The sequence below is a fragment of the Tauraco erythrolophus genome, chromosome 5 (genome assembly GCF_009769465.1).
Source record: "Tauraco erythrolophus isolate bTauEry1 chromosome 5, bTauEry1.pri, whole genome shotgun sequence".
Taxonomy (NCBI): domain Eukaryota; kingdom Metazoa; phylum Chordata; class Aves; order Musophagiformes; family Musophagidae; genus Tauraco; species Tauraco erythrolophus.
In genome coordinates this window covers 63,521,269-63,537,626 of record NC_141469.1, presented here as the reverse complement: position 1 = coordinate 63,537,626, position 16,358 = coordinate 63,521,269, and positions in this window count along the sequence as shown.

The following is a 16,358-nucleotide window of genomic DNA, read 5'->3' as shown; positions in this document are numbered from 1 at the left end:
ACCCTTCATGGGTAGCTTCTACAGGTGCAGTTCCACCTCTGGGCTCTGTGGGAGCAAACACAGACAGCGAGTCTGTGAAACCAGAATTGCATTGGGCAAACCTTAACTCCCTTTGTCCCGGACATCTACACTTGTCTCCAGTGTGTAAACAGCAGCTACTTTTAGCCTGAAGAACAATATGATTCAACAGAGTTGCTAATTCTGATGAGCCCTAAATAATGCTGTTAATCAAATGGCTATTCAAATTGCCTCAAGTGACTGATCTTTTTCTTCTTTTTTTTTTTTTTTGTTTGTTTGGCGAGTTTTAGAATTTGAATGAAATAGGAAACTAGCTAATAGGATATCTCACTGAGCTTGTTTTTCCTTTTCTTTCAGAGTATAGAAATATTACATATCTATTAACATAAAGTGTAAACATAGTAGGTGTTTATATTTCAGAACAATAATGACTCCATCTAAATCTTTGTAGCTTTTTTGTTCCATGATTTATCTTCTGAATTATTTCTAAAGAATTTTAATAGAAAATCTTTATACAAAAATTCTGCAAGGAAAAATACCTAAACACTTTCTAAGCTCATTTACTCTTTTTACAGACCCAGTTACCATAACAACTTGAAGTGTCGTTATAGTAATAATCTTTTATTATGAAACACCAAATTTTTTGTACACAGAATATTTTCATAAGCATCTTGACCCTTAAAATTAAAGTTATTTTAAAATATTTTCTGGAAAATATTTCATAGTTTCATAGGACAATATATGCAAGTGATAATTTTTTTAAAATAGGGTTAGATTTTCTTTTAGAAAAAAAAACCAAAAACCTTTTCCTCAGAAATAATTGAAATCTTACATACTTACATTGTGAGGCTCTTTACTATCCCCTAATTTTTATTTTTTATTTACTCCCTTAATTCCATGGCTTTTGGCAAGTAGAAACAATGATTTTTTTAAAAAAAACTTATTTTTGATTGTTACATGTTTCTCTTATCACATTTACAAAGGTGTTAGTTACTTGACAGCTAATAATTTCTATTTATATATGTAAGAACCTGAGGATCAAAAAAAAAAGATAATGCAGGTTTTTAGGAAATGTTTTCCATTTCAAACAAACAAAATAATACATATATAATAAGTATAGCAAAATAATATATCAATATAATATACATAAAGATATGTATTATTGCATATAATATATCCTTTATAAAATAATAATTGTTTGCCATTTCTTGTGCAGCCTGGTATAGGTTATGAGAGAAACGTGTACATTTTTTGTAAAGTTATTCTTTTTCTCTAGACTGAAACAATGTATTTTAAAGATGTTACATTTTTTCTATAAATCGCTGTTTATTTATCCCTTTGCAGTTTTCTGGGTTTTTTTTCCCCTTTATGAAATTTCATCTTACTTTTGCTGTATAATGAGAAGCTGGTTTCCAGCTTTTCTCTGGGTCTCCAAAGATAGAAGACAGTCAAACCCCAGTATTTTATTCTAAAGAGAGACTCAGAAAAGGAATCGAAGCAGTTAAAAGTTAGGTTCTCTAGAGCAAGCTGTTTCTTTAAAAATGAACAAACAAACAAACCACCTGAAACAATGGAATTGAAGTTCTTAGATGCTATTCTTAAGCACGGTATTTTAAAAAACATACATGTAAACATTGGTGTCTATGAGAATTCTAACACTTGTTAAAAAGAAAATTGGATTAGGAGGTTGATAATGTAAGTTAGGTATTTTAATTTCATCAAGTCTGATTGTATTTCTGATATCTGTTGTCAGAATCATCTTTTCCCGACAGGTGTGTCCTGCCTGAGAGCCACTCGTTTTAAAGGTGCTGTCCTAAAAGGGAGAAATAAATGTTTCCCCCCATTTTGTGATGCTTTAGCACATAAGATCTGTTCAATGGGGTTTAGCAATGGTATCACGACTGTTCCAAAACCAAGTAATTGTTACCAATTCTTTTTTTGTTGTGAGTCAAATCCTTTAAAACATAAAAGGTAAAATTTAAGAATATTCAATGGAGCTTTTCGAGGGATTTACTGGAATAATGTGTGTTTCTTAAGCACATTGCTCTTCATGTGTTAAGCAGCACATTGCTGCTTAAGCACACAAGCTCTTAAGCAGATCGAACACAGGTGTTGAGCAGTGATTCTTTTTTTTCCACAACTGAGACATATGTAAGAAACTTTAAGATCAAAACTTCTTTGGAAGACTGTGTAATTAGACTGTGTTATAAGATGGATTTTGAGTAGGTTTTAATGCTTACAATTTCGGACTTGGACTGTTGGAAAACTCCAGCCAAGTGCTGATTCAGATGTGTTCCTAGTATTATTTTCTCTGTGACATCACATAGAGGCTGTAGAATATCTTTGTCCTGATGTAAAAAGTATTTATCAAGTGCAGTATCTCAATATTGAAGTTTCCTGGTACTGAGCATCTTAGGACGAGAGGAAATAGCCTCAAGTTGCTTCAGGGAAAGGTTTAGATTAGATATTAGGAAAAATTTCTTTTATTGAAAGAGTGGTCAAACCTTGGAACAGGTTGCCCAGGGAAGTGGTGGGGTCACCATGCCTGGAAGTGTTCAAAAAAGGTGTTGATGAAGTACTTCAGGACATAGTTTAGTGGGCAGGGTAGTATTGGGTTGACAATTGGACTTGATTATCTTAGAGGTCCTTTTCAACCTTAATGATTCTATGAATCTGTAATCTTCTTAGATGACACTTTCTGCTTCACCATAGTCAAAGCTTTATCTTCCATAAAAAAGCCACTAAGCTAGTTCACTTATCTCTTGTTCATACACAACTTTTTTTGTTGCCTTTGTGTAGAAGACTACGATTACTAATCAGTCACTCTTAATTTGAACAATTTTACACTTCTCTAATTACAAATTTCTTGACCTATGCATATGTAACAATGCCAAGAATGCTGGAGGTCATCTTTCAATGTATTTTAATGCTATAACTGCAAAATATACCAGACTGTTGATTTTCTAGAAAGAAGGCCCATAATGAATATATGTTATGAAGAGTTTTCAAATTATATTCCTTTATTTTCTGTTCAAACGTTTGACATTTTATGGATTTTTTTCATACTGTACAGCCTTTTAAACAATATTCACACTGTCAGATTGTGCCAATAAAACACCAAAATGACTTTAATACTGTCTTTAACAATTTTTCATTTTCATCTTACCATCTTTATCTCATTTCTCATTACTGTCTAGTCTGACACTATATAATAGATCTTTAGGAGGAGTGCTAGATTTCAAGTAGGTATGAGACCATTTTTATTCCTAATATTTCTCTCTGTAAGAGTATATCTGCTGTATAGACATTGATAGTATGTGTGTATAACACATTATTAGTTACATATATCTAGCAATTCATAGTGCACATACACTATCAATGTCTATATAATGTTCTATTTCTATATAATACCATAGATAAACTGCAGGAGCGGTACTGCAGTCGCAAATTTACGTTTGGAACATAGAGACTGAAGCGATTACACTGATAGGTCTTTGTTTTAATAATGTGAAAATTTGTCTTCTACATGTTGAGAGCAAAAGTTCAACAGCATTTATTCTAATAGCTTTTTTGATAAGTTGTTATTATATAAGAAAGGTATTAAGTCTTTGGTTTAATGTTTGCTTTAGAGGATATAGTACCTTCAACAAGTGTTTTAATAGTGTATATCAGTGAAATATTTCTATGCCTTGAAAGGGCCAGGGTTGTATTTAGTGACAGTTGCTCATCTCTGGAAATATTTCACTTTTGTTATTAGAAACAATGAGGGAGTTCTTACAACAACAAAATTAATTTGGATTTAACTCTGATTTCCCTTTATCCTAGTAGATAATAAATTCTGGGGAAAATAAAGTCACCTCTATGAGATCAAAATCTGATACTAACATTAGGTCTGCATAGAACTGTGTTTTACTCCCAATTATGTCTTGTGCACAAGCTGTTGGAACACAAAATTGTGCTTACGATGCTGTAGGGGGAAATTTGGGTGCAGGAGCCAAAAAGCACTCCTACTTACAGAAGCCAGGCAGAGGTATATACCCAGCTCAAGCTTGCCACTGCATATTCCTTCTGTCCCTGCAGCAACATCGAAGGATCAATGTCATGCAGAAAATCTGGGACCCTGGAAGGGTTCCAGATCTGTATTTGCAAAGTCCAATAAGATCTATAAGTCAGTTAGAGCAATGTGGCTGCACTGTATAAAACTAGAGTCACTCAGCTACCAATATAGGTGCCTGGAGCAAGGGCTAGGGAAATGCTATACTGTAACCTGCTCCTTAACATAAATAACTGCTAAATTTTAGTGTTAGAGAGGCTCAGAAAACATGAGGACTGAGGGCTTAATAGATGAAGTGAACATGCATGACAGAAAGTAGCTTGACTTGATTTTCATGTGCTGTCATCTGTTTATTTCCTTAACAAGGTTTGTACAAAAAGACTCCTCTACATTTCCCCTTTTCTGTTCCCTCCTTTTGATATGTGCTAGAGGTACCATAGTAATGCTGTTTGCAAGTCTACGTTGTCCTTTGCATCTGAGATACTGAAAATGCTAGTTAATGAGCTTTCTTTTCAGCCCCTCTCCCCACCCTCTTCATTTGTGAGCATTCTGTAAGCCTGCCAGAACAGTCAGGCAGTACTTGTCAAATAGGCGCATCAAAAATTGGCTTGTATTTTCAAGGTCAGTTTGAAGAACTATTTTTTTTGCTTTATATTATGAATTTTCTAAGCACAGTCAAGGAATTTTTTGGGTCTTGTTTTGCTCTCTTATTATGCCCGTTCACATGCTTTGATGAAAATCCTACTTATCAGTAAGGCTGTATGATTAACCGTTCACTGTGCTCTTTTAAGTGTGAAGGTAAAGATATGCAAACATGTTGGGCTTTATAGTTAATTACAGATTTCTTCTACCAATAAAATCAAGTGGTTACATCTGAAATGAGTTCTAAACTATCAAGTTAAAAAAATGATGTTTCGACTTTATTTAGTATTGAAGCTACAGACCCAGAACACTAAATTTGGCCCCATAAAGCTCCACTTAGACTTCTAAATTTAAAAGCACAGTCCATTACTGTTTGAACCTCTGTGTCAGGATCAGTAGTATAAAGGCAATAGCTGATTCCAAACTCCCCAGAAAGACCTACAACTCATCCAGGTGCTCTGTGGAAGAGAATAAAATGTCCCATCGCATTAGAAAATGTTACAATTGTGAGGGTCTTGGGGCTCTGGTGACAAAGCTACATATAATTAAGTCAAATGAACATTACACTGATTTTTCCTCCTCCTTCAACTGGAGGGTACTGAGGTCTCAGCTTTTAACTGCACGGAAATAATTTTGTGTGCTAAACTGTAAGAATGCCAATCTATTAGCCTGAAACCTAGTTAAGCTGATCACATTCCACTTTTCATTCAAAATTCAGCAATCTCTAGGATCTTTTCAAGATTTTCTTTAGTGTTAGCACACATAAGGCTAGCTGGAAACTCAGAACATCATGTATCTGCTTTCCCTGCAGATATTTTGCTGCCATCAGACAGAACCATAGTTTTACAGCCCCTCCCCCTTTTTTTTTCACCTGTTAGCAATAATCTATATGAAGCTATAATAACAACACATAGTTTTTATCACCCAGGAGATAAAATATCTACCAATACCTTCTGTAATGAGAGAAGCTTCATGTAACTTAGATAAACTATCAATGAATTCAGCTACCATAGATTTGCTTTACATGATCTGAAATGAAATATTTACATAACTCTGCACACGTTTTGCTTCAGTTCTCTACAAAACCTGTTTGTAATATTAAACTAATAGTTTGAGCACTTGCACATTATAACATTTCCATCACCAAGGACAAATTAGGGGTAGTGGGTAGATTATAGTTAACACTAATGATATTTTAGAAATAAAAATATAGGACTGTACTAAATAATAAAATGCATCATCCATCAGTTCTCTGAATCTTAGGGCAGTCTAACTGAAATTGTTGTTCCTGGTACTGTCACACTTGTTTTGCTAATATGAAAACAAGCCAAGCCAGAAGGACTCCTTCATGAAGCACAGATCCAACTTGGAGTAATTTCATGCCCACTTCAACAAAGATTTTGAAGGACAAATAGAAGTTTTACTGCTCAAATAACTTGTAAAAAATCAAACTACTTGTAAAGGTTTTGGAGAACAGTTAATATCAAAAAAAAAACCAACCTAAAAGTTACAGGTCTTCTTTGGACCATATAACTCCATTTACTTCTATATTGTTGAATTCAAATGACATTGATGACACTATATAATTCATTGGCCAAGATACTGTGAGATTCATCTTTTCTCCTGTTCTTAAAATTATCATCCTTGAGTACTAGATTAAATTAAACTCTAGTTCTACTTTTGTATATTTCTCAATAGATCCAAAGAACTTCAGTTAAGTCACTGAAGTTACTCTTTCTTAAACCAATATTAATTAGTGCACAATATGGTCAAGTTCATCCTTTCTGACAATGAAGCAGGGTATCTACCAGTCTACATTATGTGGTATTTTATTAACTTACTAAAAAAACTGTTGTTTATAATAAAAGATGTCTATCCAGGCTTAGGCACCTTAAAACTTACACACGTCAAGAATCACCTCACTGAATTTAAGAAATTCTGTTTCCCATGTAATAGTGCCCATAGGTGGCTAAATACAATTTATCTAAAGCTGAAACAATGCCGGAGAACTGCTAAATCCTTAATGGTTGTATAGAAGACTCAGTCATTCAAAGCAACCCTTTAAGAGGCTAATCTCAAACAACATGAGCTTCCCGTTGATTTCTGAAAGCAGAGGATATTTGGAAAAGTTGAAAAGTCTTAAAATGCTTATTAAGAATCAGTGATAAATTATTTTGTAGTTTTTAAGGGATGCCTTAGAGGTAGAGTCATTGCGAGAAAGGAATAGGATGAGAGTTACCTTTATAGTGTTGACACATGAGGAAGAATTCCTAATAATAAAATATTCTTGAATAATTTTGAAGAAATTTTAATAACACTTAATTGGAAAGAGAAGCATAACAGCAAGAACTTGATACAAGTAAACTCCTAATTTCTCATGACTCTCACATCCTTGATTCCTAATGATTCCTAGCACAATAAAATTGTAACGACAGCTCAATTTCATGCTCTTCAGCAGCAGTAGCTGAGTCTTGCTCACAAATGGGAAGGATTGAAGCCCAAATCATTCCAAAGTTCCCCCACAACAGTGATTGTGCTTCTGCATTACGACTCATGTTTTCTCTTTAGATAACAGCAGAGCCAACAGCTCATTCAGTGCCTTCTGAAGCACAAGCGTCTTATTTTTGAAGGATTACTGATTCTGCAAAGCAGTAACATACATAATTAAGAAACCTATATTACTACATTTAACCTAATTCAGTGCCTGTCACTTAGAAGAAATGTAAAATCTGGCATTCTAGTTGAGTTCTGTCACAATATGAACCAAAAGCAATTTGAGCCTGCAACAAAGTAGAATGAAAGTAAGACCAAAATTATCTTGATCTGGTTAGAATCAAAGGCACCTTTTCATCAAGTAAGATAGAGGTCAAATTATGGAGAACAGTAATATAATTGTTGGATCTGGAAGAATTAGGAACAGTATCACAAAGGGAAGGCTGTGGCTAATGACAGCATTTACGATGGGTACTTGCAAGGTAATGGAGCCTGCAGTGGTTAGCATGGCAATAAGCTAAAGCTAAGCCATTATATTCACAATAGTATGTAACCGTAACCAACAGGTTAGCCATAAATTCTAAGATTATTGCACAGGATATTCAGAGCTGTCTGAATAGCTGTTTCTTGTTTAACCATAACCAATACACAACACAAATGCACCAGAGAGCATCAAGGGCAACCATAACTTTTCCATCTTTGTATTTTGTTTGATTAGTTTATTTCCCCATTAATGCTTTACTTTCCCCGCTAACACTATAAATATATCTAAATTGGCCCTGATTATCTCTGAAACCAGGAAATGTAAAGGAATACAACTATGGTGCGTTATGGTATGTAGAAGTTTAGTATAATTCATCCAAGAGATGTTGTTGAAACGTTGGTTATAATAACTTATTTTAAGACTTGTATTAATCTTTTTTCTTTTAGTAGTTATTCATCTCTGAGCTTATTTTCATGATTAAAAAGTAATTAATTCTAACATTGTGAAAAGTATTTAGTTTGTTCAATAAATTTCAGAGTAGCACATGTGTGTGGGGAAAAAGAAGAGGGAGAGGGTCATGTACAAAACCAGGATGAAGCAATTAAAACACACAGATATCGTGAGAGATAAAGTACTCTAAGAAAATTATATTGACTAGAAATTTGGGATTGATAAACATGCAGAGAGAATTCTTATCTAATTCGAAAAATTCCAAAGGAAATTAACATCTTTCTAAGTAATAATATATCTTGAGTAAACTTCCAAGAATTACAAAATGGTATGTCGTGCACTAATATAAAGATAACAGAAAGATATTTTTAAAAACTCTCCCTTTTAAAAAAAGTTTTCTTATTTTTTACAAGTAAAATTATATATAATAGATTCTTCTCCCCTCTACTCAGCAGTGGTAAGACACATCTGGAGTGCTGTGTCTAGGCCTAGGCTCCTCACTACAAGGGAGGCATGGACATACCGAAGCCAGTCCAGCAAAAGGATGCAAAGATGATTAAGAGTTTGGAGCACCTTTCGTACAAGGAAAGGCTGAGAGAGCTGGGACTGTTCAGCTTGGAGAATAGAAAGCTCAGGCTTATGTATGTGTACAAATACCTGCTGGTGGAAGAGGAGGGATGAAAAGACAACTGTTGGTATTTACTATTGCTGTTTTTATGAGTGCCCCTAATGGATGTCACACAAAAAATTTAAGGATCTTGGTAGCTGCAGGCAGCTCCAGTTAAATGCAAATAGTGTAAAGGTTACCATATCTGATTAGACTAGGAACAAGAGAAAACACTGCTATGGTTAGGTTAATGAAAATGAAAAGGCAGAGTTCTGGAAATTTCTTCTCTGTAAGGAAATGTGCTATGATAAAGAAATTTTGCATGGCCTCTTTTATTCCTGAAATAGCACATTAGAGTAGATATAGTCTTCACGAATTGAATTCTTATTGGTGCCCAGCATCTCTGTAGTAAATACTCTGGTAAGGCATAGGAAAAGGAAAGGAGGAAAGCTGATAAATAGTACTAATATTTGGGAAACCTTCGTAAAGGCTTTTGTAATTATAATTGTGATGTAAACATCTACGGAAGCTGAAAATCTCAATGGATCTCTGATAATAAACATAATTAGCAAGAAGTCCAGAAAATTGCACTGTATGGTTGCCACCCCTTGGGAAAGGTATATTCCCTCCGTAACTCACTGCTAGTTTATAGTTCCTGTCTGGAAACTTAAGGCCAATTTGATGGACATTAACTATCATCTGTGTCTTACAAAACTTTTGTTTCTTTTTTTTTTTTTTAAATCAGCTGTGTTTATATTAGTACTTTACACATGAATTACTCGCAGATCTTGAATACTTCCTGAATTCATAGTGTAGCTTCTTGACCCAGTAACTACAATGATTCGATTGCATCGTATTACACAGCATGAAGCTATATTCTACTACTGCTTGTTATCAGACGTTATTTTGAGTTCTCAGAAAGTTGCAATATTCAAACAGTAGCGCACTATTTTTCAGTGTAAAACAGTTCACACATTCATGTTTCTCGAGACTGTAGGTTTGGATAGCAATTCCTAATTCATGGAAGAGGTTTTTCAGCTCAAATGTGCTGTTCTAAGGAGGAATGGCATACGAATGCTTTTGTATTTCCAGCTATTAAACTAGTATAGCGCTTTCAGATTATTAGTTTTTGCTGACAGAAAGGTACAGCTTGTATCAGTTTAAAAATCTACAAGAAAGAATTGCAGCAAGGCAGGCTGATTCACAGAGCATTGCTTCAGCTTTCTTACCTAAGTGAAGATCTTCCTAAAAGGTATGATAATCCTTCAATGCCTTCAGTGAAATATAAAAGGTAATGAAACTTTGGAAGTTCGGAGAAATACCTGTACAATGGGCTAATAATCTTTCAGTTTATTAGTTGAGGAGATTGCATTGTAATTTTAACTTGGTGATGTGCTGACAAATTAAAAGACCAGACAGGAATGGTGCTGCAGTCTCTAAAAATCTGATACACAGCAGAAATAAAATTAGATAAGATAATTTATAATATGATATTTAGTGATTGCTATACCTTTCACTATTTACTTATCACATAACATAAAAGGGATTTTTTTACCCTAGCCCAAAGGAAAAACACTTGAATATGACTTGCTAAAATTGACCTTTACTTACACATTGTGACTTTTACATGGCAGTATTATGATAAACTGACTCTAGCTTCAGATTTATTACTCAACCCTGACCTTTGGTTATATTAGAATATTGCTTTCAACCAGACTAAATAATAATGTCTTTGTGAATGTAAGGAACTGGCAGATCCAAGATGTCAATTGCCAGCTCAATTTTCCTTTCACCTGGGAGTACAGCATGTCACAGTGCCTTATTGATCTAAAAGCCATTATAGTTCAGTGTTATAACTCTTCAGTTTTCCACACAGTGCAGTACAGTGCACTGTAAAAGAGATGAAGCATGAACTGGAGCAACACTCCAGTCAAGACTGGTCAAAATTTGGAATGTCTGTTTCATCAGAAAGAAGCATAATTATTTTGAAATATTTTTTTTTCCTAAGTTGGAATATGCAGCCAAAGTCTCATAGGAAAGATATTTTAAAAGATCTTTCCAAAAGTATTGCATAATATTTTTAGTATATTCCTGAAACAAATTGGTTTTGAGATTAAAGTGCGTAGTTTTGATGTTATTAGAACGCTTCAAATAATTGCATTGTTGCAACTACATTACGCTCCTTTTGAGTACAGTATAGTAAAATATTTTGATTTCATGATTGAACGTGATACTCAGTATGAAGGACATCATTTTACTGCAAAGAAACTTCCTAAGAACTTTTTTCCTAAATGTCAGTGTTGCTGATAGGTTTTGCTGATAGGTTTTGGTTTAATAAAATAAATATCCACTGATAGAAACTGTTTAGGTAGTTGGAAAGCTTTCAATCTGCTGTAAACCAGAGGATAATAATGAATAAAAGCACCTCCTTGTCACTTCTGCTCATCATGCTTCAGGAGAATAAGTGTATTTCTGTGTAAGAACGTCTTTCAAGTGGTGCAGAGCTTCGTGCGCCTTTGCTTTTCAGATAGAGTGAAATAAGTAGAATTTTTACTTTAGAAAGGACTAAGATTATAATCCTGTAGAAACTTGCATTATTAAAATAAGAATTAATTTACTTAACATCTACATAAAGATTAAAGAGTCTAGCTTACTATTATAAATACTCTATTGGTGCCAGAATTCTTCTGGATACTGAAGCACGTCTGCTAGCATTCAGATCTTAGCCAATTTTTAAGCGTGTTCATAAACCTGCTAGTTGTTATTGAGTCTTAAAACAACTTGTCATATGCTTGTGTCTGCTGCGCTGCTATGTGGATGAAAAGAAGAGCAGCTTATTTTCCTTTTTATGAGGCTCTGTAACTTGTATAATGTAATGTTTTAATATTTAATATGCAGATTAGGCTACGTTGTCTCTAGCCAAATTATTTTTAAGGAATTTGTGTTGACTGAAAGTGAAAGTGATTAGGTAGGTATCCATAATATAGAGTATTTTAACGAGGCGTTTTCTAGAAGACACATTGTTGAATTCTTTCATTCTTCCAATGATGTTTAATTAGTAGTGGAAAAAGAAGGGAGAATTCCTGCGTAGATTATTAGTGTCTACTTTTGTTGTTTAATATTTCCTTCAAACTAAATAGGTGTTGGTGGGGATTTTTAGTATTTTAGGCAGTTTTGTGTAATTATTTTAAGTGTAAAGTTTTCCTTCCTTACTCGTGGTGGATAGAAACATACTTTGTCTTTCAATGTCTTTCAAATTCCCATTTATTAAAACCTAATTTTGTGATTATTACACTTATACTTGAAGACATACTTAGGCACTATACATCATGTTTTACATTTTTAAACATAATCTTTAAAATTCACTGGTAATCATTTCACCATCACAAAGAGGTCCCCAGCCATCTTTAAATTCATAGCTGTTTACAATAGATACAGGTTTTCACTAGTTTGTTGGCTGCAACAAGTTTACCTTTAAAATGTTAAAGTAGAGGTGTTTTCTGGAAACAAATTCAATATGTGATGCTTTGAAAGCAGCCATCAGTCAGCAAAAATGGTTGTAGAAAAAGATTCCGTCAGCTATTCCTCATTTCATTTGACTGATTGATCTGATAAGGCTAGTACAGCAGAAGCAGTTTGTTATTCCAAGCACTCTACACTTAATCTCACTTAAGAAAACAGAAAAAAAAAAAAAAAAGGAAAAAAATCAGTTGCCATTTTCAGCTTTTTAGAAGACTGTGTCTTATTGTCTTATTTTATAAAACAAATACTTGTTCCTACTATGATGGAGGAAATAAAAACGCAACTTCTGTCTAGAAATTACGGCTTAGCTTATTGCTATTTTATGAGCATTCCTTCCCCCTGACTGAGAACACAGTTTAATTGCTCAATAAAATTGTAAGGTTTTAACACAAAAAATCTCCTATAAAATTAAATGAGATTTAAAAAATGTATGCTAAACAATGTGTCAGTTCATTACACCAGTGCTGGTGGTTTTGAGAGCTGAGAATTAGAGGGTCAGATTCATTAAAACTATATTGACGTCAGATGAAGTTGAGGCAGTGTTTTTTCCCAAGTTTACAGCATACTCAAATTCAGCAAAACACTGAAACAAAAATTTTGTGAAACATCACCACTGGGGATAAGAGGCCTTTATTCACATATAACCCCATCTTCTCAAATGAAAGAAAAGAGACAGATTGCAACACTTTGCTGTTTAGGGGCTTTGGGCCTGTGACATTTTATCTGTGAATTCCATTTACTGGGCAGTGACAAGATAGACAGAGTTCTCTATGCCTGCTCCACTATTCAAAAATTAATAGGAAAGACGGTAAAGCCTAGGTTTTAAAGCTCCTGAGAAGAGGGTGCTGGAGATGCACCTCAGGGGAAGGATTTTTGCCTGTAGCATTCTCACGGATTCACAAGGTTTGCAAATAAAGCCAGTGCCTGACAGTTTGATGTGGTGGCACTCCACAAAATCTCCCGTCAGCCGTTGCGTTCACTTCCATGAGGTGTTTGTTACTTCTGCGCTGGAAAAAATGCTCCAGCTTCTTTAACCTTCAAACCATAACCACTTTTTCATACTGGCTTTGTCACCCTGTCAAAACAAAAGCAGAGTTTATCAGGGACTGTGGGCAAACAGCAGTGATAGGGACAGGGCTGCGACGGGTGTCCAGCTGGGGTTTTCCCTGTTTCACTTGTGCGGGAGCCAGGAGTTCCTGGCTTGGGGGGACCTGGGAGGCAGGAGGCCAGTCCCCCAGGCTGGGTGTCGCGGAGCAGCAAGCAGCAGCAACGCAGAGAGCAGACTGCGAGAAACCATCGATGAGATGGCTTGGCATCAAGCAGAGGCTTCCAGTTCCATTTTGATGCAAAATCAGAAAACTCGGGAGTGATTGAGGCTTTTTTAGAATTACTTATACTAAAGCAACATTCAGGGAGTTTATAAGCCAATGTGATATCAAATTTAAATTGTGAATCTTTTCCCGAATCCTGCCAGGATTAAAGCATACTGATGAGAGAAATATTGTGGCCACTTTTACACATATTTCCCTTCAGGTTTTTATATATGTTTTGTTTTCTTTTAAACCCTTGCATCACTAAAGAGCCTAAATTAACTTTCTTCTAAAGGTGAAACCAAATGGACTTCATTATATTGAAAACTGCATACTTTATTCTTCATTATTTTTTTGTTTCACGATTAACCTAACTTCATAGCTTTCCATCCGCTACTTATCTTTGTTCTACAGGTTGGAGAAGAAAGGATTCCATACTAAAGAGCCCAAATTGTGTAAAAAGATAAACTCACTGGTCCTACCCTCATCTTCAGCCACAGAGACAGGACTCTTTATGTAGATTGTACCCCTGAGCCTCACGCATGCTTGTTGTCAGAGAAGTAAGCATAAATGTTTATAGGAATACGCTAGGAAAACTGTTAAATCTCTCACAGTTCTCATAATGTATTACTAAATTTAGATTCCATATTGTCGATTTTTCATGAACTTATGCATTTCCCCCCCAATGAATGGTCATAACAAAACAGAGCATCTTTTACCACATTGTTGAGCAAAAGGTGGTGCAAATTTCGAGTCACTGACCACTTTAGAATGAATCATCGACCAAGAGGGAACACTCCTCTGGACTTTGGTTACTCTGTTTGACACCTCTGCTTTTCTGAGACTAAGTATGTTTCCAGATACTCTATGAATATTTGCAGTGATGAAAATGCATTCATGAAGCCTGTGGAAAAATGCCTTTTATAGAAATGAACAGAAAGACCCAACTGAAAAAGCACTGGACAATGATACATATTGATGTTTCTCAAAAAAAAAAAAAAAAGAGAGAAATATTAAATATTATTTTATCTTTTGCAACCTTGTAAAATGCAGGGAGAGATAAGCTGACTTTTCAGTTCATACTTACAGTTCCTCTAACATATCTTTCATACCTGAAGGGTCTACAAAAAAAAAAAAGCCATCTTCTTGATTTTGTTTTGGAATGTGACACTTCTCACTAAAAACAAGAAGTCATAATATTTGGACAATAAACACTACAAATATTATATGAAAATTAAAAATATATAAATATGCTGTTCTCTTTTTAGATCCGAGGTATGTTATTACTGTGCAAGCAAAACTAGATTTTCAGCAATACCTACCTTTAAATAAAAAGCCCAGACAAGACTGTAATATAGGTGAGAAACCTGTATATTCTCCACACAAAAGAGTTGTCGCTGCCATTAGTTTGTAGGATCAGCCATGCATGTACCTCTCTTACCCTACATACCCCACCAAAGATGGCTGTATCAGGAACAGTTGTCTGGTTCTTTGGAACAGATCTTCTACCCTTACATCCATCAGGCAGATTCCCTCCAACGAGCTTTCAAACATAATTCTAGCTACTCCAAGGTAGAGCAATTCCCAAGGCAAAATAACCCAAAGCTTGCTTCTCTCTTCTTCTCAGGGTTCTTCATGATGATTCGTTGGCTTGCTGCATACAGACTTGGAGGTTAAAAAATGTCATTTTCAGCTTAGTCCAGGGACTTTTGGTAGCTCTTGGTAATTGTTTCTGTAAGAAAACACAGTTCATGACTGCCACTGAGATTGCAGCCACCTATTTAATCTCATTAATTTTCCATGTTATTTTTACCTATTTTTGTGAGTCGAGTGAGTCAAATATTTATTAGCGCAACAGCATGATGTACTATATGTACCTGAGTAGAGACGTATGCCTTCCTGCATAGAACTTCTATTAAGAAATGCTCTATGTTTCTCTGAATAAATTAATCTTTTATTTCAGTAATGAGAATTTCAAATGTTTTCAAAAAAATATTTGAATAACTCACTGTTTTACCAAAGACACTTTTTTACCCACTTTTGTATTCCCAAGGCTTTTAATTGTCTAAGACACCTGGAAAGCTTCACTGCAAGTGGTCCAGACTGTGAATGACTTAAATCATTGTTGGAATTAACGTCTTCTATTCTGATAAAATTATATGGTAAGTAATGCATTCATTCATTTTGAACGAACATTGCAAAATCTGAAATTAATTGGCACTGTGTCATTTTCTGAAGCAGCCTCAGTACTCAGTCTGAAGCACTTTTTCATGCTTTTTGGTACATAAATTATAACGATGTACGTCGACATTTTATTTTATTTTAGAAAACCATGACCACCAATTGGAGGGAACCCTACTGCTCTTAAGGACATGTAGGACTCAGCAGACAGAAGTGGAAGAAACATTTTCTTTTCCTCTGACAGGACAACTGGGTCAGTGAAGGAAGGAGGCAAATTTCTGAAGAGGTACCCATCTTCACCCTAGAGCACTGAGAGAGATAATTACTTGTTCTTGGTTGTTGTGTTTTCTGTAATCAGAATGTATTTTTCGATCATTCCGGAGGCATTCAAGTTGTAAGTGGCCCAGAATGCACATAGTGAATTATGATACTGCTGGTCCATACTGGAAGCTTTACGAGCCATTCTGTATCCTGATTTGTTAAAGGAAGATGAAACAACATAAACATCAAGCTGAAAGTTACAAAAAGCATTGCTGCTTTGGTTTTCCTATTTACGAAGCACTGAACTGTAGAGTACTCTAATGATACTTTGTATTA